The sequence below is a fragment of the Mesoplodon mirus genome (genome assembly GCF_964341445.2).
Source record: "Mesoplodon mirus genome assembly, chromosome: 3".
Classification (NCBI taxonomy): Eukaryota; Metazoa; Chordata; class Mammalia; order Artiodactyla; family Ziphiidae; genus Mesoplodon; species Mesoplodon mirus.
Window position 1 is genome coordinate 44,663,408 of NC_138978.1, and position 26,277 is coordinate 44,689,684.

Consider the following 26,277-nt stretch of genomic DNA (forward strand, 5'->3'; position numbering starts at 1 on the left):
CCTGCTGGCCTGCTATATGTCCTTAGAAAAATGTCTATTCAGATCCTCTGCCCATCTTTTAATCAGATTGTATTTTTGCTATTGAGTTGTATGTATGATTTCTTTATATATTTTGGATATTAACCTCCTATCAGATATATGATTTGTAAATATTTTCTCCAATTTAGTATGTCACCCTTCCATTTTATTGATGGTCTCCTTTGCTATGTACAAATTTTTAAATTTCATATAGTTCTACTTGTTTATTTTTGCTTTTGTTGCCTTTGCTTTTGGTGTCATATCCAAAAAATCATTGCCAAGACTTATGGCAAGGAGCTTACCATCTATATTTTCTTCTAGGAGTTTATGGATTCAGGTCCTACATTCAAGTCTTTCATCAATTTTGAGTTAACTTTTGTGTATGGTGTGAGATAGTGGTCCATTTTCATTCTTTTGCATGTGGCTGTCCAGTTTTCCCAACACCACTTATTAAAGACACTGTTATTTACCCACTGTATATTCTTGGCTCCTTTGTCTTAAATTAATTGGCCATATATATGTAGGTTTATTTCTGGGCTCTCTATTCTGTTTCATTTACCTATGTGTCTGTTTTGTGCCAGTATCATACTATTTTTATTACTATAGCTTTGTAATATAGTTTGAAATCAGGAAGCATGATGCCTCTAACTTTCTTCTTCTTTCTATAGATTTCTGTAGGTAGTATGGATATTTTTAAATATTAATTCTTCCTATCCACTGGCAAAAAATGTCTTTCTATTTATTTGTGCCTTCTTCACATAATGTCTCATGCTTTTCAGTGTTCAGGTCTTTCACCTCCTTGGTTAAATTAATTCTGAGGTATCTTATTCCTTTTGATGAAATTGTAAATAGGATGGTATTGATTTTTTAAATTTCTCTTTCTGATAATTCTTAGTGGATAGAAATGAGACTGATTTTTTCTACATTGATTTTGTACCTTGCAACTTTATTGAAATCATTTATTAGTTTCAAAAGCTTTTTTTTTTTTTGGTGGAGTCTTTAGGATTTTCACATGTCATCAGCAGTGACAGTTTTACCTCTTCCTTCCAATTTGGAGCCCTTTTACTTCTTCTTCTTGCCTAACTGCTCTTGCTACGATTCCAATACTACACTGAATAACAGTGGTGAGAGTAGGCATGCTTGTCTTGCTAATCATCAAGGAAAGCTTTAAGCTTTCCAGCATTGAGTATGATGTTAGGTGTCAGCTTGTCATATATGGCCTTATTATGTTGAGGTACATTCCCTCTATACCCACTTTGTTTAGAATTTTTATCAGAAATGTTGAATTTTGCCAAATGCTTTTTCTGTATCTATTGAGATGATCATATGATATTTAGTCTTCATTCTTTAATTATTTTTTATTGGAGTATAGTTGATTTACATTGTTGTGTTAGTTTCTGCTGTACAGCAAAGTGAATCAGTTATACATACACATATATCCACTCTTTTTTACACTCTATTCCTATATAGGTCATTACAGAGTATTGAGTAGAGTTCCCTGTGCTATACAGTTGGTTCTTATTAGAAACGCAGCCATCCTTCGTTTTTTAATGTTTTGCATCACACTGATTGACTTGCAGATGTTGAACCATCCTTGAATCCCTAGAATAAATGCGATTTGATCATGGTATATGATCCTTTTTTACATATTGTTGAATCCAGCTTACTAATATTTTGTTGAGGAATTTTGCATCTACATTCATCAGGGACATTGGCCCATACTTTTTGTTTATTATTGCGCTCTTGTCTAGCTTTGGTATCAGGGTAATGCTGGCCTCATAAAATGAGTTTGGAAATGTTCCATTATCTTCTATTTTTTTAAAGAGTTTGAGAAGGATTGGTATAAATTCTTTAAGTATTTGGAAGAATTCATCAATGAAGCCATTTGGTCCTGTAGTTCTCTTTGTTGCAAGGTTTCTGATTCCTGATTCAATCTCCATAATAGTAATCAGTCTGTTCAGATTTTCTATTTCTTCATGATTCAGTCTTAGTAGGTTGTATATTTCTAGGGATTTGTCCATTTCTTCCAGGTTGTCAAATGGGCTGGCATATTAGTTGCTCATAGTAGTTTCCTATAAGCCTTTTATTTCTGTAGTATCAGTTTAACTTCTCCTTTTGCATTTCTGAAAATGAATATATATATATATATATATATATATATATATATATTCATGAATTTTGCAGTTTTTTTTCTTGTAATTGATTTCTAGTTTCATATCACTGTGGTTAGAGAATATGCTTGATATGACTTCATTCTTCTGAAATTTATTAAAACTTGTTTTGTGGCCTAACATATGATCTATCCTGGAGAATGTTCCATGTACACTTGGGAAGAATGTGTATTCTGTTGCTTTTGGATGGAATATTCTGTATATAACTGTTAAATCCCTCTGGTTTAACATTCGTTTAAGGCCAAAGTTTCTCTATTAATTTTCTCTCTAGATGATCTATCCATCAAAATAAGTGGGGTATTAAAACTCCCATTATTATTGTATTGCTGTCTATTTCTCCCTTTAGATCTGTTAATATTTGCTTTATACATTTCGGTGTTCCTATGTTGTGTGCACAAATATTTACAAACATTATATCCTCTTATTGAACTGACCAATTTTTCATTATGTAATGTTCTTCTTTGTCTCTTGTTACAGTCTTTGTTTAAAAGGCTATTTTGCATAACATAAGTATAGCTACCCCAGCATTCTTTCAATTCCCATTTGCATGAAATATCTTTTTTCATCCCTTCACTTTCAATCTGTGTGTGTCTTTACATCTGAAGTCAGTCTCTTGTAGGCAGTATATAAATGGGTCTTACTTTTGTAGCCATTCAGCCACTGTGTCTTTTGATTTGAAATATAGTCCATCTACATTTAAAGTAATTATTGATAGATATGTATGTATTGCCATTTTGTTAATTTTTTCTAGCACTTTTGTGGTTCCTCTTTGTCCCTTTCTTCTTCTGTTCCTCCCTTCCTTTGTGATTTGATGACTTTCGTTAGTGCTATGTTTAGATTCCTTCACCTTTACCTTTTGTGTGCCTACTATTGGCTTTTGCTTTGTAGTTACCATGAGGCTTATATAAAACATCTTATATTTATAACCATCCATTTTAAGTTGATAGCAACTTAATTTGACTGCATTCTAAACCTGTACATTTTTACTCTCCCCCAATCCAGTTTAATGTTTTTGATGTCATATTTCATATCTTTTTATCTTGTGTATCCCCTAAGTAATTATTGTAGTTATAGTTATTTTTACTACTTTTGTCTTTTAACTTTCATACTAGCTTTATAAGTGATTAATCCACTATCTTTATTATATTTACCTATACCAGTGAGATTTATACTTTCACATGTTTTCTTGTTATTAATTAGCACCCTTTCTTTTCAGCTAAAAGAAGTCCCTTTAACATTTCTTGTAAAACTAAGTTAGTGGTGATTGACTCCCTTAGCTTTTGCTTGTCTGGATAACTCTATCGCTCACTCAACTCCAAATGATCACTTTGCTGGGTAGAGTATTTTTGTTTGGAAGGTTTTTTCTTTCAGCATTTTAAAATATATCATGTCAAAAATGTCAGTAGCTTTTTTAAAATAGATATCATACAAAATATCTTCTCTGACCACAACGGGATGAAGTTAGAAATCAATAAGAAAAGTAAAAGTGGAAAGTTCACAAAATTGTGGAAATTAAACAACACAATGTTAAACAACCAAAGGATCAAAGAAGAAATCACAAGGGAATTTTAAAATAATTTAGGGACAAACGAACATGAAAACACAACAAACCAAAACTTATAGGACACAACAAAAGTAGTGCTGAGAGGAAATTTATAGCTATAAATGCTTACATTGAAAAATAAGATCTCAAATCAACAATCTAATTTTAAAAATTAATAAACTAGAAAAAAACAACACACAGTAAACTGAAAGCCAGCAGAATAAATAAAAAAGATTAGAGCAGAAATAAGTGAAATAGAGAATAATAAAACAGGAGAGAAAATTAATGAAACCAAAAGTTGGTTCTTCAAAGATAGCAACAAAATTGACGAACTTTAAACTAGATGGACTAAGAAAATAGGAGAGAAGATTCAAATTACTAAAACCAGAAATGAAATTGGGGACATTACTACTGATTCAAAAGAAATAAAAAGCATTATAAGAAAGGACTATGAATAATTGTATGAAAAAAATGTATAGTCTAGTTGAAATGGACAAATTTCTAGAAACACAAAACCTTCCAGGACGAAATCACAAAGAAATAGAAAATCTGAACGGCTATACGTAGTAAGGAGATTGAATCAGTAATCCAAAATCTCCCAATAAAATGAAGTCCTGGACCTGATGGCTTCACTGGTGAATTATACCAAACATTCTTCTCAAGCTTTTCCAAAACACTGAAGAGGAGAGAACACATCCTCACTTATTCTATAAGGCCAGCATAATTCTGATACAAAAGCCAGACAAAGACACTACAAAACTACAGACCAATATCCCTTATGAACATTGATGCAAAAATCCTCAGTAAACACTAGCAAACACAAATCAGCAGCATATTAAAAGGATTATACACCATGACCAAGTAGGATTTATTCCTGGAATGTAAGAATCATTCAGCATACAAAAATCAAACAATGTAATATGCCACATCAACAAAATGATGAAAAAAAATATGATCATCTCAATTGATGCAGAAAAAGCATTTGCCAAAATTCAATGCCATTTCATGATAAAAAAAACTCAACAAAATAGAAGTAGAAGGAAGCCACCTCAATAATAAAGCCCATATATGAACAACCCATAGAAAACATCATAATCAATGACTAAAGACTGAAATGTTTTCCCTAAGAAGAGGAACAATGCAAGGATGCCCATTATCACTACTCATATTCAAATAGTACTGAAAGTTCTAGCTAGAGTAATTAAGCAAGAGGAAGAAATAAAATGCATCCAAATTGGAAAGGAAGAAGTAAAATTACCTCTGCTTGTATATTATGCAACCTTATATGTAGATAACCTTAAAGACCCCAAAAAAAGCTGAATTCAGCAAAGTAGCATGATACAATCTAAATACACAAAAATCAACAGTATTTCAATACTGAACAATGAACAATCTGTAAAGGAAATTACAAAAACAATTCCACTTACAATAACATCAAAAAGAAAAAAATACTTCAGAATTAACTTAACCAAGAACGTGAAAGACTTGTATAAAGAAAACTACAAGACACCAATAAAGAAAATTAAAGAAGAAATAAATGTAAATATACCCCAGGTTTATGGATTGGAAGACTTAAATGTCCATTAAAATGTTAAAATGTCCATACCACTCAAAGTGATCTACAGATTCAATGCAATCTCTATCAAAATCCCAATAATATTTTTTGTACATTTGTACAAAAGGCCCACCCTTAAACTCATATTAAATCTCCAGGGACCACGAATAACCTAACAAAACTAGAGAACTCATATTGCCTGATTTCAAAAGTTACTACAAAGCTATAGTAATCACAACAGTGTGGTATTGACACAAAGACAGGCATATAGACCAATGGAATAAAATAGAGAGCCTAGAAATAAATCCTTACATATATAGTCAAATGATTTTTGATGAGGGGGCCAAAGCCATTCAATGGGGAAAGGGATAGTCTTTTCAATGGATGATGCTGTGAAAACTGAATATCCACAGCAAAAGAATGTGGTTGGGTCCTTACCCAGTGCCATATACAAAAATTAACTCAAAATGGATCAAGGACCTACATGTAAAAGACCTAAAACAATAAAATCCCTAGAAGAAAACATAGCACAAAAGCTTCACAACATTGGATTTGGCAATGATTTCTTGGATATGACACCAAAGGCAAAGGTAACAAAATAATAAATAGACAAATGGGGCTTCTTTAAAATTAAAAAATGTTGTGCATCAAAAGATGCTATGCACAGAGTAAAAAGACAAACTATAGAATGAGAGAAATTATTTGCAAAGCATATATCTGATAAGGGATTAATATCCAGAATATATAGCAATTCCTAAAACTCAACAACAAAAAAACAAACAACTCAATTCAAAAATGAGAAAAGGGCATGATAGACATTTTGCCAAAGAAGATACACGAACAGCCAATAAGCACATGAAAAGATGCTCAACTAAAACCAAAGATATCACAAAAAGAAGAAAATTACAGGCCAATATCACTGATGACCATAGACACAAAGATCCTCAACAAAATACTAGCAAACTAAATCCAACAACACATTCAAAGGATCATACACCATGATGCAGTAGGACTTATCCAAGTGATGCAAGGATTCTTCAATATATGTAAATCAATAAATTTGATACACCACATTAACAAACTGAAGAATAAAAACCATATGATCATCTCAACAGATTCACAAAAAGCTTTTGACAAAATTCAACACCAATTTATGATTTAAAAAACTCTCCAGAAAGTGGGCATAGAGGAAACCTACCTCAGCGTAATAAAGGCATATACAACAAACCCATAGCAAATATTCTCAAGGGTGAAAAACTGAAAGCATTTCCTCCAAGATCAAGAACAAGACAAATATGTCCACTCATGCCACTTTTATTCAACATAGTTTGGGAAGTCCTAGCCATGGCAATCAGAGAAGAAAAAGAAATAAAAGGAATACAAATTGGAAAAGAAGAAGTAAAACTGTTTGCATATGACATGATACTATAGATAGAAAATCATAAAGATGCTACCAGAAAACTACTAGAGCTCATCAAAGAATTTGGTAAAGTTGCAGAGTACAAAATTGATACACAAGAATCTCTTTCATTCCTATACACTAACAACAAAAGATCAGAAAGAGAAATTAAGGAAACAATCCCATTTACCATCACATCAAAAAGAATAAAATACCTAAGAATAAACCTACCTATGGAGGCAAAAGACCCATACTCAGAAAACTATAAGATACTGTTGAAATAAATCAAATATGACACAAACAGATGGAGAGATATACCATGCTCTTGGATTGGAAGAATCAATATTGTGAAAATGACTATACTACCCAAAGCAATCTACAGCAATCCCAATAAATCCTATAAAATTACCAGTAGCATTTTTCACAGAATTAGAACAAAAAATTTTACAGTTTGTATGGAAACACAAAAGACCCCAAATAGCCAAAGCAATCTTGAGAAAGATAAATGGAGCTGGAGAAATCAGGCTCCCTGACTTCAGACTATACTACAAAGCTACAGTAATCAACACAGTACGGTACTAGCACAAAAACAGAAATAAAAATCAATGGAACAGGATAGAAAGACCAGAGATAAAACCAGGCATCTATGATGAAGACGGCAAGAATATAGAATGGAGAAAAGATAGTCTCTTCAATAAGTAGTTCTGGGAAAACTGGACAGCTACATGCAAAAGAAAGAAATTAGAATACTCCCTAACACCAAACACAAAAATAAACTCAAAATGGATTCAAGTCCTAAATGTAATGCCAGATACTATAAAACTCTCAGAGGAAAACATAGGCAGAAGACTCTCTGACATAAATCACAGTAAGATCTTTTTTCATCCACCTCCTAGAGTAACGAAAATAAAAACAAAAATAAACAAATGGGACCTAATTAAACTTAAAAGCTTTTGCACAGCAAAGAAAACCATAAATGAGGCAAAAAGACAACCTTCAGGATGGGAGAAAATATTTGCAAATGAAGCGACTGACAAGGGATTAATTTCCAAAATATACAAACAGCTCATGCAGCTCAGTATCAGAACAAACAACCCCATCAAAAAATGGGCAGAAGACTTAAATAGACATTTCTCCAAAGAAGACATACAGATGGCCAAAAAGCATATGAAAAGATGGTCAACATCTTTTGCAAATCAAAACTACAATGAGGTATCACCTCACACCAGTCAGAATGGCCATCATCAAAAAATCTATAAACAATAAATGCTGGAGAGGGTGTGGAGAAAAGGGAACCTTCCTGCACTGTTGGTGGGAATGTAAATTGGTATAGCCACTATGGAGGTTCCTTAGAAAACAAAAAATAGAGCTTCCATGTGATCCAGCAATCCCATCCTGGGCATATATCCAGAGAAACCCCAAGACATGGAAGCAACCTAAATGTCCATCGACAGAGGAATGGATAAAGAAGATATGGTTCATGTATACAATGGAATATTACTCAGCCATAAAAAAGAACAAAATAATGTCATTTGCAACAACATAGATGGACCTAGATATTTATCATACTGAGTTAAGTAAATCAGACAAAGACAAATATCATATGATATTGCTTATATGTGGAATCTAAAAAATTGGTACAAATGAACTCATTTACAAAACAGAAATAGAGTCACAGATGTAGAAAACAAACTTATGGTTACCAAGGGGGAAGAGGGGGAGGGATAAATTGGGCAACAGGGATTGACATATATACACTACTATATATAAAATAGATAACTAATGAGGACCTACTGTATAGCACAGGGAACTTTACTCAATACTCTGTAATAACCTATATGGGAAAAGAATCTAAAAAAGACTGGATATATGTACATGTATAACTGATTCACTTTGATGTACAGCAAAAATTAACAGGACATTTTAAATCAACTATACTCTAATAAAAAAATATTTTTATGCAAAAAAAAAAGATGCTCAACATCACTAATCATTAGGGAAATGCAAATCAAAACTACAATGAGATACCACCTCATACCCTTAGAAGGGCTAGTATCAAAAAAACAGAAAACAAGTGTTGGCAATGATGTGGAGAAACTGGAAGCCCTGTGCACTATTGGTTAGAATGTAAAATGACACAGCTGCTGTGGAAAATATCACAATATTTCCTACAAAACTAAAAACGGAAAATCACCATATGACCCAGCAATTCCACTTGTGGGTACATATCCAAAAGAACTGAAAGCAAAGTCTCAAAGAGATATTTTTAAACTCATGTTCCTAGCAGCATTATTCACAATAATTAAAGCATGGAAACACCCAATCTCCATCAACACATGAATAGATAAGCAAAATGTGGTCTATACATACAATGAAATATTATTCAACCTTAAAAAGTAAGGAAATTTTGCAATATGCTACAACATGGATGAACTTTGAGGACATTATGCTAAGTGAAATAAGCTGAAGACATTATGCTAAGAGAAATAAGCCAGTCACAAAAAGATAAATACTGTATGATTCCATTTATATGAAGTACTTTTTTTTTCAATTTAAATCACTTTAATTATGGCATTTTAAATGAGGAATTTCACAGGGAATGAGTATTTTTTTCTCTAAGGGCATTCTAGTGAGATCTGAACCCACAAAGCCAACCATAGAGCAAATGCTAGTATAAATAAAGCACCTTGATTTGGACCATGGCCAGTGGACAAGATATGGTAGTACAGTCTTCCTCTTTTCCATAACCAAGAAAATTAAATCTCTTAAGAGACTCGCTCAAGACCTAGTGTCTGTAACTGGCTGCTTGTTGGCAACATTTGCACAAATAAAGAAATCAAGAAGTAGAATGTAAGAGCAGTCTGTCCCCTGTACCTTGCAGAGAATACATTTTCATTGTACAAACTCTCCTGGTTCTAATCCTCATAAACATGAACCATCAACTTTCCAGCACTAATGAGAAGAGGGAAGGAAGAAGGAAAGGGCTTTCTTGTGTCTTTCTCCTTCACCGGGGATTTCTCCTTTCCTTCTGCAGACATCACCTTAGCTCCCCTGTTCTTTTTTTAATTTGTTCTTTTTTCTTTTCTTTTTTCCTTTAACACCTTTTTTGGTGTATAACTGCTTTACAATGTTGTGTTAGTTTCTGCTGTATAACAAAGTGAATCAGCTATATGCATACATATATCCCCATATCCCCTCCCTATTGAGCCTCCCTACCACCATCCTTATCCCACCCCTCTAGGTGGTCACAAAGCACAGAGCTGATCACCCTGTGCTATGCGGCTGCTTCCCACTAGCTATCTGTTTTACATTTGGTGTGTATATATGTCAATGTTACTCTCTCACTTCGTCCCAGCTTACCCTTCCCCCTTCCTGTGTCCTCAAGTCCATTCTCTACATCTGTGTCTTTATTCCTGTCCTGTCCCTAGGTTCATCAGAACCTTTTTTTTTTCAGATTCCATATATATGTGTTAGCATACGGTATTTGTTTTTCTCTTTCTGACTTACTTCACTCTGTATGCCCGACTCCAGGTCCATCCACCTATATGAGGTACTTTAGAGTAGTCAAAACCATAAAGACAGAGTATATAATGGTGGTTGTAAGGAGCTGGGGGAAGGGAAAGTGGGAAGTTATTGTTTAATACATATAGAATTTCAGTTTTACAAGATGAAATGTGTTATTGTGATGGATGGTGGTGATGGTTGCACAACAATGTGAATGTATTTAATACCACTGAACTGTATTCTTAAAAATGCTTTAGATGGTAAATTTTATGTTATGTGTATTTTATTACAATTAAAAAAATTTTTTAATACCTACTTTTATCATTTGATAGTGTTGACAGCTGACAACAGTACACATGAATCTTTTCCCCTACTGAAATAACAAGAAGCCAAAAAGAAAGCAACCAGTTCTAGAGCTATCCTTTAGTTCATAGAGTTTATTTTTCTACACAGGCAGAAAACATACCCACATTAATTTCCTAATTTCATACCTGTGTAATATAGGGTGAGTAAATTCCATCTTCATCAATGCTTAAGAAAAAGAAAAATCTGTAGTAAATCTCCAAGCCCAGCAACCAATCAAAAATTTCACTCCTACCAAATAGATAGCTGGTGGGAAGCAGCTGCATAGCACAGGGAGATCAGCTCGGTGCTTTGTGTCCACCTAGAGGGGTGGGATATGGAGGGTGGGAGGCAGATGCAAGAGGGAGGAGGTATGGGGATATATGTATATGTATAGCTGATTCACTTTGTTATACAGCAGAAACTAACACACCATTGTAAAGCAATTATACTTCAATAAAGATGTTAAGAAATAAATGAATAAATAAATCTATTCTAGAATTTAGCATTTTAAAAAAATGTCACTTCTAGAATCACTTAAAGGATAAAATGGCATCTCTCATATGAAAATTTTCAAGCACATTATTGTATTCATCCCCTAATTTGTTCATCAAACACTTACTGAGGACCGATAGATGCCTGCCTTTATGCTAGATATTGGAGATAAAACTACTTATCCTACTAATGAGGAAGACAAGAATGTTAACGAAAAATTACAATGCAATATGTTAAGTGATACATAAAAGATCTATGCAGGGCACTAGAAGGTTACAGAAGAAGAAGTGCCTAATTCCACCTTAAAATTATAAACAGTGTCAGGAAACACTACACAGAACAGTTAAATTTTAGTTCAAAATTCACCAGGCAGACAAGTTGAAGAAAGCAATGTGTGAAAAGGGAAAAACAGGTACAGTGGCACAGATTTTCAAAACCATCATGCACTCAAGGAACTGCAAATTGTTGGGTGATGTTAGAATGTGGGGACTGTTGTGGGGAGGAGAGGTGGAAAATAAGATTGGAAATTAGGTAAAGACCAGGTGAAGGGTGGTACGTAGAAGGAAAAGTGAAGAAGAATAACTACTACTTTCTGAGTGATTTCTATAAACCAGGTAATCTGACCGTCATGATAACCTTGAAAAGTTGGTATTATCTCCATTTTATAGGTGACAAACGTGAAGCTCAGAAAAAGAGAGTAATTTTCAGGTCATGTAGCTAGTAAGTAGGCTTGTTCTTAGGATACTGCCTCTTATCCACTATGCTGCAGTACAGAAATCTAAAAGATCACAGTGTGAATGAGGAACTAAAAGTAGTGTCAGTATTTATCAGACTATAAAGTTCAAGGTGGAAAGGCACGTGCTGAGATTGAAAAAGTGCACTTGAAATAGTGGAGCACCTTCTATGCCATGCTGAGGAACATGAGTTACACTAAAATTGATGAGGTATTACTAAAAGGTTTATTTAGAGGCCATAGGAAAGCATGGTTAGATATATATTTTAGAAAGATGCCTGTAACAGGATGGGGTCAAAACTGAAAGTAGGTAGCTTTTATAACTATTTATCCTTCAATGTATAATTATTTTTAAACTTTCTCCTGAGGACTATTTCTAATAGTTTAGAAAAGATAATTTTCTTGAAAAGTACGCCAATCTCTATTTCAATTACATTCCAGAGGAACACTGGTTGTTCGGACAACCAGCTAAACAAGTTTAGTTAGTAATTAAAACATGCGCATTCTCAGGAGGAACAGGAACAGAATATCCTAGTTACAGGCAAAGAACAACTTCTGCAAGAACAAAATAAAATTCATTCCACAAAAGAATGGAAGAAATTATGTATAGTTTTGTGTACAGCTCCTTAGAAATGTTAAAAATCAGCCCCTATCTGGAAGAGATGGAAATATTTTCTTCTTATTCTCTGAAATTCTTCTGGAGATCAGGTACCAATTGTAGTCATGCAAAAGCTTCTAAACCTCTTCTTTAGTGACTGTAAACTAAATTAAAGGCATGTAAAAAAAGAACAGCTAAGATATTGCTTCATGAAAATACAAAAAAAGAGAAAAGGCAGATACTACTAATTTTAATATGCATTAAGCATCTTAATATTCTCGAGACTTTACATAATGCAGAAAAGACCAGATCCTGTGCCCAAAGAGTTTCCGGAGATGGACTCATTCTTTGTCACATGGAGTGAATTCTATGCCCATCACTCCCTTCATCAGTTTGTCTAATAAAAAGAATCTCAAACTCACTTTGCTCTGACTTCCCAATAGGCTAATTTTCATGATACCTTATAATAATTTTCTCCTTTACTGGAATAGTGTTTTTTTTTTTTAAGTTTCCAATTCTAGGAACTGCAGCTCTCATTCAGGATGAAAAAACTGCTTTTTGTAAGTGTATGACACATTGGAAAATGGATTGTAAGGGCATCATTTCGTGAACTCCTTCATGGTCAACGACCTCTGAGTGAGCCCAAGCCATCTGTGTGAAGTTGCATGGGGAATCTTGTATTTTACCTAACCCTCCATTAGATGAAGTCTAATATGATAAAAACAAATTAATTATTTATTAATTCAGTAAATAGTCAGTGATATCTTATATGTTCCAGGCGCTGTGCTGGATGCTTGGGATATAATGGTAAGGGAAAAACAGATAGTTCATCCCTCATGGAACTCATAATCTAGTAGATCATACATAGTTTTAGAAACTATGCTTTAAAACAGATAATATAATAGCTCACTCTCTAATTATTACATGAATATTTGTGAACCATCTTAAAATCAGAATTTTAGAGCTAATGGGGACCCTAAGTGATCTTCCAGTCTAATTCCCTAATGTAACAAAAGAAAGTAATCCTCAGAGAGATGAACTGACTACATCAAAGTCATAAAAATTGTTGTTGGTTGAGACAAGATTAAAAACCAGACTTCCTGACCATCTAGTTAGTACTCTTTGTATCAAATCATGATACCTCCTTTTGCTCATCCACCAAAGCGACTGCTTATCTTTTGATTGCATCTTCCCATCACAGGCTCCTTTGAATTAAGACCATAAAACTGAACATATGAACACCTCCTAAACTTGATGGGCACTGAGTTTTCTCACAAACATAAGTGTGGACCACACTATAACAAGTACCAAAAATAATTTTATCAGAAAATTAAATTGTTTATTTTTTTAATGTAAAATACACATGGCAGAGAAGAATCTAGTTTCCCATATAACTTCTTCCCATCATCTTATTAGGACTGCAGTCATCTGTTAAGCCAAGTGGCATAGGGGCAATGAGCACCCACCAGCTGTCATCATGTCTGTTCACGCTCCTACTCCAAAGCCTAGTGATTAAACTAGGAACATCAGAGAAGCAAAATCAAACTCCTTTTTCTAGACCTCAGCATTAACATGATGTTTTGGCAACTCTTAGAGCTGTCTCAGTATTCATAAGTTATCTATCTCCCAACAAAACTACTTATGATCTTCATTCAACTCTAGTTTCAGTTGAATAAAATATTCCACATAGGCCCACCTCAAGACCAAACTCAAACCTAAAGGCTTCTCTTCATGTTGAATATGTATGTCAATATCTGAGACATCTGAAAATACCTCTGATTCAGGGTTCTGGATGTTACGCTTTATTTTTCCATCAACTACAGAGAAAAAAAACAAAAGGTTACAAAGGAAATGATCTGACTACCAATACATATTTGATACATAACTAAACCTGGCAATTTTATCATATATTCTAGGAAATGGCAGAAATTATAATATAGACTTTTTAAATCATCTAGGTAAAAAGTACCATGATATTTTTTTTTAAGTTAAAAGCCTCCAACCCCAAAACAAACTGCTCTTAAGAATGCAATGGATGGGGCTTCCCTGGTGGCGCAGTGGTTGAGAATCCGCCTGCTGATGCAGGAGACACGGGTTTGTGACCCAGTGGGGGAGGATCCCACATGCCACGGAGTGGCTGGGCCTGTGAGCCATGGCCGCTGAGCCTGCGCGTCCGGAGCCTGTGCTCCACAATGGGAGAGACCACAACAGTGAAAGGCCCGCATACCAGAAAAAAAAAAAAAAAAAAACTATATCTTAGCTTTGGTTTAAATTACTTTTCTTTAATTACTAATAAGGCAGAGGATTTTATCATACTGCTGACTGCTTATATTTATCTTTTATGGATTGCCAGATGTAGACTTTTAGGGTTTATATTTTATTTCCAAGATCTACCAGCAATTCCTTGAAAAACTCTATCATGGCTCAAGAAAACAGTATTTTTGGAGCACCTGTGTATAAAATTAAAAATAATTTAGTCTTACACATGCACACACATGTGCACGTGTGCACAGACACACATTCCACTACCTCTCCAGATTATTCAGTAGTCCAATGTATATACACAGAAGACTGACTCTGGGCAGTGACATGTTTTCAAATATTTATCTATACAGAGTGAAAGTCAATTCTATGAATGTAATCACAGTGCACTGGTGATTTTTCCAAAGATTATCAACTCTCACTTACTCATTCTAACAATATTTTGACAGAGAATGCTAACTGCCTCCCAATATCCATTTTTACCTTCTTTTTTAATATCATAACGTTGGATAGCATGGCAACTAAAATGCCTCATTTCCAAGACTCCTTTACAGCTAAATTTGTCCAGGTGATTAAGTTTGGGCCCATGAGATGTAAATAGAAGTTTGGGGTGAGAATTCCTTTTAAAAAAGGATCAAGTATCCTATTGTCCATTCTCTCCTGCCTACTTCTGATTCAAGCTTGAAATGTGGAAGTTATAGCTAGAGTGCCAAAAGCCATCTTGGTTGCTATGAAAGCCAGCAAGGCAGAGGAGAAAAAAAGGAGCCTGAGTCTCTAATGAAAAAGTGGCTCTGTCAAACTAGCTCTCAGCTGCATAACTCTAGACTTCTTTTACATGAGAGAAAAAAAAAAACTGTGCTCTTAACCATGGTGATTTTAAGGTTTTCTGGCATATATAGCCTAAACATAACCCCAACTGATAGACATGACCAAATGCATTTATATTTGATTTTGGAGAGCATGATTTATCTTTCTAGCAATGTAACAGTACTCAGAAATGTGGACTACTTAGGCTAGTAACAGTATTTGAATTCAGTAAGCACATATGTGTTAAACTGTCAATAGAAAGAGGCCAAGAAGTTTCTTGGTTGAAATAAGAATAGTATTTTTAATGTGCTTTCTTTAAGAAGAATGATGCACTAATTGACTGCATCCATTTTTTTTATTTATTACTAATTTTAAGTCCTCTGTGTGTCTAGGACTAGGCTTAGCATTGGGGGTGAAATTACAGAAGGTGGTTTTGAGCTCTAGGTGAAGTATGTATAAAGGCTGGGGAAATAAGACTAAATGGAGAAAAATTACAATAAAGTATTCATTTATTCAAAATACATTACTCATTGAAAAAACACTTAATGAACACTTAGTATGTGCAAAGCTCCATTTTAAAGTAATTTTTTTCTAAAAATATAGAAATGCTGATCAGAAAAGTGAAGTAGGGTTAATTAGGAAAGCCTTCCTATAAGAGATAAGCATGGTGCTAAGCAAGTGTGGCAAACATTAACGCATGCTAAATATTGGTAGCAGATATATGGATTTCAGGTGAATTATTATTCATACTGTTTAGTATATTTGAAATGTATGATAATTAAAAGTTTTATAACTAAGTCTTGTTCTATACCTTAAAATAAATGATGGCTATGCATCTACTAATTTATAAATCCAATATTTATTGAGTACTACTATATGCCAGCACTATACCAGGCATTAGGAATACACACATTAGTAGTTCAAAGTCTCTGTCTTCAGTAGGAGCTTCTCAACCTAGTGAGAGAATTAGAGACAAATGGATAATTGCATACAGTGTGGTAAGTGATGGGCACATGCAGGAGAGGGTATCAGGAGTGCAGGGAAAATTCTAAGAGAAGAAATCTCTTAAGGTGAGTTCTGAAGAATAGGTGAACAAATGAACAAGGGATCTAAGTCCCTAGGAAAGTAGTCATATGTTCAAAGGCTTAAAACTGTAAGACTGCATGGTAGTGAGAGGATCAGAAAGCCCTTCAGTGTGGTTGGTGCACAGCATATGTGTGTCCTGTGACAGAAGATGGGGCTCAAGAGGTAGGCAAAAAAGAAACACATCCTGGAAGTGCCTTCTATGGCATGCTAGCATATTTAACCTGAAAGGTATTTGGAGCTACTACAGGATTTTAAGGAGAAAAGTGCCAAAATATAATTTATTTTGTAGGAAAATCACTCTAAATACAGTACAGAGGATTTACTTAATATATAATGACCAGGGTTAGGGAGATCATTTCAGTAAATAGTCCAGGAGACAAATGATGAGGACTTAAACTGACACAGTGACTATAGCAATAGAGGAAAAGAACTAGGTTCAAAAGGTATTTAGTCTTTTATAAAGTTGGTATTCAATAAACACTGATAGAGTGAATAAATGAATGAAGGAATGAATGAGTGAATGAATCAGTACAAAAATCAGTGACAGGGCTCCCCTGGTGGCCCAGTGGTTAAGAATCTGCCTGCCAATGCAGGGGACAAGGGTTCGAGCCCTGGTCCAGGAAGATTCCACATGCCATGGAGCAACTAAGCTCGTGTGCCACAATTAATGAGCCTGCACTCTAGAGCCCGTGAGCCACAATTACTGAGCCCACATGCCCCAACTACTGAAGCTCGCGCAACTAGAGCCTGTGCTCCACAATAAGAGAAGCCACCGCAGTGAGAAGCCCATGCACCGAAATGAAGAGTAGCCTCCACTTGCCACAACTATAGAAAGCCCATGCACAGCAACGAAGACCCAATGCAGCCAAAAATAAATAAATAAAATAAATTTATTTTTTAAAAATCAATGAGATAAAAAGAAAAAGATATTCAGAAATTTTAGACACAATGAAATTTGAGATGTGATCATCTGAAGAAGGCAAGGGATAAGAAGAAAGCTAAGGTGGTTCCCAAGTTTCTAACCTGGATGACTGAGTATAACTAGCTTCAAAAGAACATATAGGAGAGAAGAAGTTTATGGGGACAAAATTATGAGTTCAGCTTTGAAATGTTGAGCTTGTCATATCTAGGAATATCTAAATGTCTTATAGGCAGTTAAAATATGAATATGGTACTCAGGAGAGAAGTTTGGGTTGGAGACAGAAATATGAAATCAAGAACACAGATAGGTATTAGTGAGTCATAAAAATAGAAGAGATCACCCAGGAAGTCCTAATTATGGCTTGAATAATTAACAACTTCTAGGAGGTATTATATTATATATAATTATTACATATATATAATTATTATATATATAATAATTATATGTAATTATTATTACATTATAATAAAGGATAAGGAATCTACATTTGATCTAGTTGGTAATTAAGAAGTATTAAAGGCTAGAGAAGTAACATTTTATTTTTGTCCAAGTTTGCATAGGATGGGACTAGTATAACTTTTTTAGTAAGAAAATAGTATAACTATTTTCTTATCTATATAAGAAAATAGGACAGGAAGATTAGCTTCAAAATTATCACATCAAAGTATCAATAGTTTTATACTTTAAGGAAGAAAAAAATTATCTGACGACAAGGAATCATTAAGTTTTTCACTTAAGAATCTAGATCTATTTCTTAGAGCATACTCAAGCAAAAACAAACAAACAAAACCTACTTAAGGGCAAAATAATGCGGTAGGAAAACACACGTTTTAAAGTCAGCTGAGTAGCCATGAGCCAGTTACTTCACTTCTGAGCTTTAGTTTACACAGCTGTAAAACAGTGGTGATAATACCTCCTAGAAGTTGTTAATTTTGATTAACACTTTTGAAAGCATATATGGTGGCATTAATAAGTACTTAATAAGTGGAAAATATTTCCTCCCGAAAGTTATGCAAAAGTGGAACAACATGGTATCTCAAAAGCAATACAGACCACAGAAATTCTGAATAGGTTATAATCAGAAGGCGTGAAAGATGTAATTAAAAGCTGTGATAATCACTAGCTGAACTGAACTCTCAGTCAGATTCTAAGCTATAATGGGATAGTAATCTAATTTTAAAAGCTACATAACTCCTTGGAATTAGTGATCTCTACGCAGTTGTAAGCCCCTTTAAGGCAGGGACGGACTCTTATATTTGTCTTTTATCTCCTTGTCCTGGTATAAAGTAGGCAAAGTTAACTGAATTTGAAAATGCTACAGAAATTTACTACATTAAGGTAATCATGATTGAGAAAAGTTTTGAGCACTTTATGTTCTAAATATTTACATGTATCATGTCACTCAATCTTCATAATAATTCTATAAAGTAATATTGTTTCCTTTCATAGAGGAAGAAACCAAGGCCCAAAGGAGCTAACTACATACCAGAAGATCACATGACCATTAAGTGGTAGAATGAAGATCTGAAGGAAAAACACCATCTGGCAGTGGTGTACAGGGCTGCTGCCAACCTATAAGGTGCCTTTGCATGAATTAGAAAGAGTTGTCCCTTTGGGTGGATACAGCTCTTTGTCAGGGCACAGCTTGGCAAGCCAAATACAGGCTAGATTTTAACCTTTACTCACCCTTTGTCTGTGACCCTTCATAAAGTGGAACACCTGTACAACTATAAACAGCAGCCCCAGTAAAACAGGCCAACAAATGAACTGATAATGATTCATCCAATTATTTAGAGCTGTGCTGTCCAATATGGTAGCCACTAGCCACCTGTGGCTATTTAAATGAATATTCAATTCCTTAGTCTCACTAGCACAATAGCTACATGTGGCTAGCACCTATCACTTTGGACAGTGCAGATATAGTAGAACATTTCCAACATTGCAGAAAAGTTCTTTGGACAACACTGGTTTAGAGTATATATATGGGGATATTAGAATGTTTTAAAATAGTAGTCTTGAATTCTCTTACATCTATCTATCTACCTATCTATCTATGATCTATCTCAATTATCTACATTTACATCTTGCAACCCTAAGATTATTACAAAAGGTACCTGCATAGGATGAGGCTTTTTTAATGAAAATGTAACATCATTTTATTGAATTTTCAGTGTACTGTGGATCTGAAGGAATTGGAAGACGACAGCAAGAGATACCAAAAAATCTGCAGAGTAGAGAAATGATTATCATTTATTTGTGGGAACACAAAAAAAAATGAGTGGAACAAAACTATTCAAGGAAGAAAGACAATTTTCTTATAAGTAAGTATTGTTATGGCATCAAAAGTTTTTGACTTCTTTGTATGACTTGCAAGAATATGTCTTATAAAGGCATGTAGGGCAGACCCTTTAAAATACATTTTGGACATTTCCTTGGACTCTTAAAACGAATATTAGACAGAAGAACTAAGACACATAAAAAAGTTTCATTGCTTTTAATTTAGTGCTCCAGAGCACCAGAAACATGTAGACAAGTTAGAGGAAGCTCGATTAGGAGAAACAGAATTGTAAGAAAAAAAGATATTGATTTATGATAAAATATTAATATATAAATATGTATACTGAAACCAAGTGATTTTTAAAAGATCATAATAACTAAATACAAATAAATGGAGGAAACAAGCTTTAAAAAAATGTTTAGCAACGATGTAAAGGTATAACTTGGACAAATCCAGTAACATAAATGAAGCCACATTTAAGAGAACTTTAAAGAATAGATTTCAGAAAGCAATATTTATTTTCAAGTGTGAAAATAAACTTTTTCTTCAGCTGATAAGTGGCAAGAGCAGTACACATTACTTAGCATCGAATTTTTTCAAATCAAAGCGCTAAAATCAGTCTTGGAACAGAAATCTGGTACTGATGATCTAGCATTCCATTTCTTTTAATTTTGGTTCTCATAATGCTGATATATCACCATCTTTTTCTAGAAATGGCTTTTATGACACTAATAGGATATTTCCAAAGAGATTAATAGGTTTACTTCTAGAAGGATGTAACATGTGTGATGATGGAGTTCATTCAGAAGGGAGTTCACACTTACTCCTACTATCCTCTCCAACATCCACCTTCTCATTGAATTCTTTTGACAATTTTTTAATACATATAGTTTAAATTTTTAAGGGAAAAAATACTGGAGTAGGAAATAAATAAACTTGATAAAAACTAGGAAAAGTAAATATACAAGAAATGTTTTTCTTAAACATTTAAACCTGTACAGAAGTCTGTGTGATATACTGAGTACATTTGTTTTTTAATAAAAATGTTCCATATCTCAGAGATTCCAAAGATATCAAAAGCTGTGGTAGTTGCTACAGAAACTATTCTTTTTTAATGAAACTCAGATTAAATAACTGCATAAAACAAATTCGAATTTGAAATGCAATTACTACTCTAAAGCATATTTACATATTTGATTTTATAATGGTTACAGAAAATAAGATAAAATATTAAGAATACCTTTTGCGTGGGCAAAACCAATGGCAGTTACAAACTTAATTGCAACTCTGCCCTTAAATACAATAGTGTTGGGTATAATGAAATTCTATTTTATAATAAAAACTCATCTAAACTCTGTACCATTCTATTGCTACTTGGAAAAGTGCTAATTTACATGCAGTGAAACATTTCTGGAATTTATCATTTTGCATAAATGGTGTAAATTCAGGGCAAGTATAAAAGATTCCCCAAAGGCCTGTCTACATCAGGTCAATACTAAGAAAATGGCCAGAGATTAACCACTGAAGTTCCACAGCAGGTGACCTGACATATAATGGGCAAGAAAGGTTCTGCCTATCTAGTGCTTCCTCCTAGCCTGCAGAGTTAAGGTTCAGACTCCTGAGGATTGCACACTCCTGTCTTACCATTTACCACAGTGGAAATATCATGGACATTGGAATCAAACAGACCAAGCTTCAATCCTAGCTCTAACATTTACAAGTGGTGATATTTTGAGCAAGACTTTACCTCTCTAAACCTGTAAAACAAAGATAATACCTGCCTGACAGGATCAATGCAAGGATTATTAATATTTTGTGTACGATGCCTAGCATGGTTTCTGCACATATTTGGTGCTCATTGCCTGATAGCTTCTATTATTGTTACTATTACTACTAAGACAATTAACTGTTACTACTACTGCTGCTGCAAGTCCTACAAAATCATATTGGGTTGTCCAAAAAGTTCATCTGGGTCTTTCCCTAACATCTTACGGAAAAACCCAAAGGAACTTTTTGGTCAACCCAATACTATAACAACAAAGCAAAGCCATGGAAACCTTTTTGACTTTTGTTTCTTTTGTAAACAGGTCTGTCTTCCTAATGCATGCATTGAAAGGCAGGGTAAGGGGTACCAGTTGTGGCTGTTTAACAGAACTGGCTGGAATCTGTCTGTAGAGATGACAAGCTTGGGCTCAGCTCATTCTCCTGCTTATGTCACCAGCTCCTTCTGTGAGACACATTAGTGGAGACAAATAGGCTTCATTTTGGAAAAGCCCCCCAAAATAGAGCCAAGTAACAGAATTGCTCTTATTTAATTATATTTTTTAGTTTCGATTGGAGGATTTTTGTGCATTCATTCTTAACTCAGACAGGCCTTCCCGACCACCTATACCCTTCCTATATTGGAGCACACGCATAGCACTTTTCTCCATGTATTTCGTATTGTGGGATTGGGTTGATTGGATTATTCGCCCCTATTAATGGTCTTTCTATGTATCCTTGTCTTTTGCCATGCACTCAGACTCTCACCCATGTGGCTTCCTTTAGAGATGTGATATAAACAGAGGCTTGAAAAGGCACTTCTACACTTCTTCTTCCTCTGTTGCTCCCCTTCCTTTATCATGAAAACAAGTCCCAGCTAGGTGCTGGAAAATTAGAAACCACACGAAACAGAGTCAAGCTGCCCCAGACACAAAAGTGTGCTCAGGCAAGACTGGTCAACCCCAGCCCAGATAAGCAGTACCACATAGTCAACCTGAAGACTTGTGAAGAAAAATTAAGGCTGTTGTTTTAAGCTACTAAATCTTGGGGGTGGTTGCTTAGCAGTAACAGCCAACTAATACCCACGTATGAAAATTGTTTTACCGGCTTATTATCTGCCTCCCCAGCTAGAATGCAACTTCCCCAAGGGCAAAGGCTATATCTGTTCTATTTACCTCTATACATTGAGTCTAGTATGCTGCCTAGAAAATAAAACGTGCCCACATATTTGTTAAATATTTCTAAAAAGGAAGACATTACTACATGAAAAGCATTGTGCCTTTTGAAGACATGGCATAATATGTAAACACAATATGACAAGGACGCCCTACTTTTATGTACTAATCTAGCCTAGCAGTAATTAGGGAGATAAAATGTTTATCTACATGATAACTATATTAGACAGATATTTAGTATCCTAGTAGAGATGTAAAGTGGCAAAATAGTTCAAAGGAGGGAAACTACCTCTAACAAGAGCAATCACTATTAGGCCCATTTTTCTCATCTTTGTCATTCAAGAAAACTGTCCTCAATTTTGGAAACCGTCAACCATTTTCTGATTAGGTATAGATAACACTTTCTCATATAAAAGAGCTGTTTAAAAAACTCAAAACAAAGCATCTCCAGATTCACTTAAGTTCATGCTACAAAATGGCATCAGTATCACAGAGCATTAAAATGACTTCAGACAAATCCCTATACTACTTTTTTCTTTTAACCATACACATGCACATAGTTTAAAAATATTGATGTACACCTCCACTCTTCTCCATCCCTGGTCCCAGTCCTCTTTTAACTATTCCTGACTTTAGTTCTTCTAGACTAAATCCTCCATATCTCTAAATAGTATGTATATATCTCAATTTCTTAACATCAATTCAGGAGATATATTGTGATATCCTTCTGTAAAAGATTAGGCTTTAGCTCACATACACCTCTCTTTGCCAATATTTTTTATAATTATAGGATAGCTTTATAAACTTAAATAATAAACACATATTTATATTTCTTTTTTTCTTAACGCTAGTCTCCTTCTAAACTCTCTTCCCTGTCACATGAAGATGTTACTGTCCATACTCTTCCCTCATTCTTTAATCCACTTCACCACCTCCCCTCTTGCATGAACTAAATCCTTACTGCCAAACTGTTAGAGTTTTACATTCTTCTACTTTTATATAATTTTCTATAAATGTAATTACAATTTCCATGCTCTGTCTGAAAGTCGAATATTAATCAACCAACACCATTTGAAACAGCAAAATAGTTCACTGCAGGACCAGATAGTATATTTGGATAGCACTTCTTTTTTTGTGGGTCCAATGTCATAACCCATAGACCATTTGAGGAATATTCTTTGCATCATGGCAAAATGTACTCTCTTTTCTCACACTCTATCAACTGCTTTAAACTGCATTGCATTTTATTTCACCACATTTAAAAAAATTATTTGTGTTGTGTTTTATTTTGTCCTATTGTTTTTATATGTTTTTTTTTCTGACAAATGAATAGGTACCTTCAGCCATCTATTGCATAGGAACCCTTTTTCTCCAGAGGTATTCTTCCAAGAATCATCTGTCTTCCCACTCTAATCTGGACTGATTCATTCCCTAAGCTTGCTGCCTAGCCGTCAACTTCTGATTTTCCTTCACTATCCCTTGGGATTGGATCCACTTTTCTCTTTCTTCATATTCTCCTTAATTTTGCTGGTGTATATCTCCAAGCAACTGGCTGAGACAGGAAGGCTCAGAGATACAAATTCCTATTTCCTACATGTCTAAACATCACCTTAATCTATCCTTACATTTAACTGAAAATTTGGCTGGACATAGGATTCTAGATTGGAAATAATTTATTTCAGAACTTCAAAGGCATTATTCCACTTCTTTCTGGTCAAAGTATATAAAAAGAATTTCATTTCAGTGTTGTTTACAGTAGGCAAAACTAGAAAACCTCAATGCCCATCCATAGGGGAAAATTAAATAAATTATAGTATATCTATACTACAGAACATTCAGTCATAAAACATGATGCCAATATGAAAATTTGGCATCACATATTTATTTAAAGATATTCACAATAAATAGTGTTATTTAAAAAGTATTATATTTTAGTTCAAATATAAATAAAAATATACATTGTTTATACACATACAAACACATGCCCTTGATATGTATGGATAAAGGAATGGAAGGATATACACCAAAATATTAATAGTGGTTATACTAGAGAAAATGCATTATGGGTGATTTTCTTTCATTCATATTTTCTGAATTTTTAACAAAATGTACATAAACTATAAAAAGCAGAAAAAAATAGCACACAATAGAAGCTTTTTTCTTTATTTTTGGTAAAACCATGTAACATAAAATTTACCACAACCACTTTTAAGTGTACAGTTCAGTAGTGTCAAGTATACTCACGGTATTGTGAAACAGATCTCAAGAACTTTCTCATCTTGCAAAACTAAAACACGAACAACTACTCCCCTTTTCCTCTATTACCTGGCCTCTGGTAACCAACATTTTATTTTCTGTTTCCATGAATTTGACTACTTTAAATACCTTATATAAGTGGAATCATATAGGATTTGTCTTTTGGGGACTGGCTTCTTTCACTTAGCTTAATGTCCTGAAAGTTTACCCATGCTGTAGCATGTGCCAAGATCTCCTTCCTTTTTAAGACTTAATACTATTCTATTGTGTGTGTGTACCACATTTTGTTTACCCATTCATGGGCATTTGGATTGATTTGGCTATTGTGAATAATGGTGCTATGAAGATGGATGTGCAAAAATCTCTTCAACACTCTGCTTTCAGTTCTTTTGGATGCATAAATAGAAGCTCTTTAAAACTGCTCTTCTCTTAACTAACTTACCAGATAAACTGACATTCTTCATATCCTCTGTAAAACATTCTAACTGAGTCCATGGCATATTAACTGCTCAAGGCTAAGAGGCTAATCTCAAGTTTGCCCTGTACTTCGGCTTCTATTAGTCAAGTTATATTGTTTCTAAGCAGTCCGTTTTATCCAATAATAAGACTATTTCTGTCAGCTGCACTTATTATTACTTTAATTAAATATTACATAAACTGCTGAAATATAAATGTGAAAGGGGAATGTTTATATAGAAATATAGTTGAATGCTTGCAGAAACTTTAAGAAGGTGAAGGTAAATACCTTAAAAACTATTCTTGGATTAAGTACACAATAGACAACTGTAAAAAGACTTAAAATTATAAAAGTCTTAGAAGGATTCCTTACACAGCTTGCTTTACAAGTGTCTTTAAGTTCTTGCTCAACTTTGAAGAAAACAAACTTGGAAAATGTAGATAACATATTATGCAAATATATATTCATCTTTTTCTGGTTTCAGACACGCATTCTTTTTTTAATTTTTATACAATTTTTAAAGGTTATACTCCATTTACAGTTATTACAAAATATTGGCTATATTTCCTATGTTGTACAATATATCCTTGTAGCCTATCTTATGCCCAATAGTTTGTACCTCCCACTCCCCACACCTAAATTGCCCATCTCCCCTCTCCCCACTGGTAACCACTAGTTTGTTCTCTATACTTGTGAGTCTGCTTCTTTTTTGTTACATTCACTAGTTTGTCATACTTTTTAAATTCCACATATAAGTGGTATCATACAGTATTTGTCTTTCTCTGTCTGACTCATTTCACTTAGCATAATGCCCTCCAAGTCCATCCATGTTGCTGCAAATGGCAAAATTTCATTCTCTTTTGTAGCTAAGTAGTATTCCTTTCTGTATATATACCACTGTTTATCCATTTATCT

The 26,277-nt window shown here is 34.2% G+C and overlaps 1 protein-coding gene across 1 annotated transcript in view; it reads right to left on the bottom strand.

The window, feature by feature from the left end:
- Positions 1-26,277, bottom strand: part of AGBL4 (AGBL carboxypeptidase 4) — a gene marked incomplete at both ends in the record, with an annotated part of 1,397,496 nt that overhangs the window by 1,341,049 nt on the left and 30,170 nt on the right. The gene's annotated exons all lie outside the window — the stretch shown is intronic.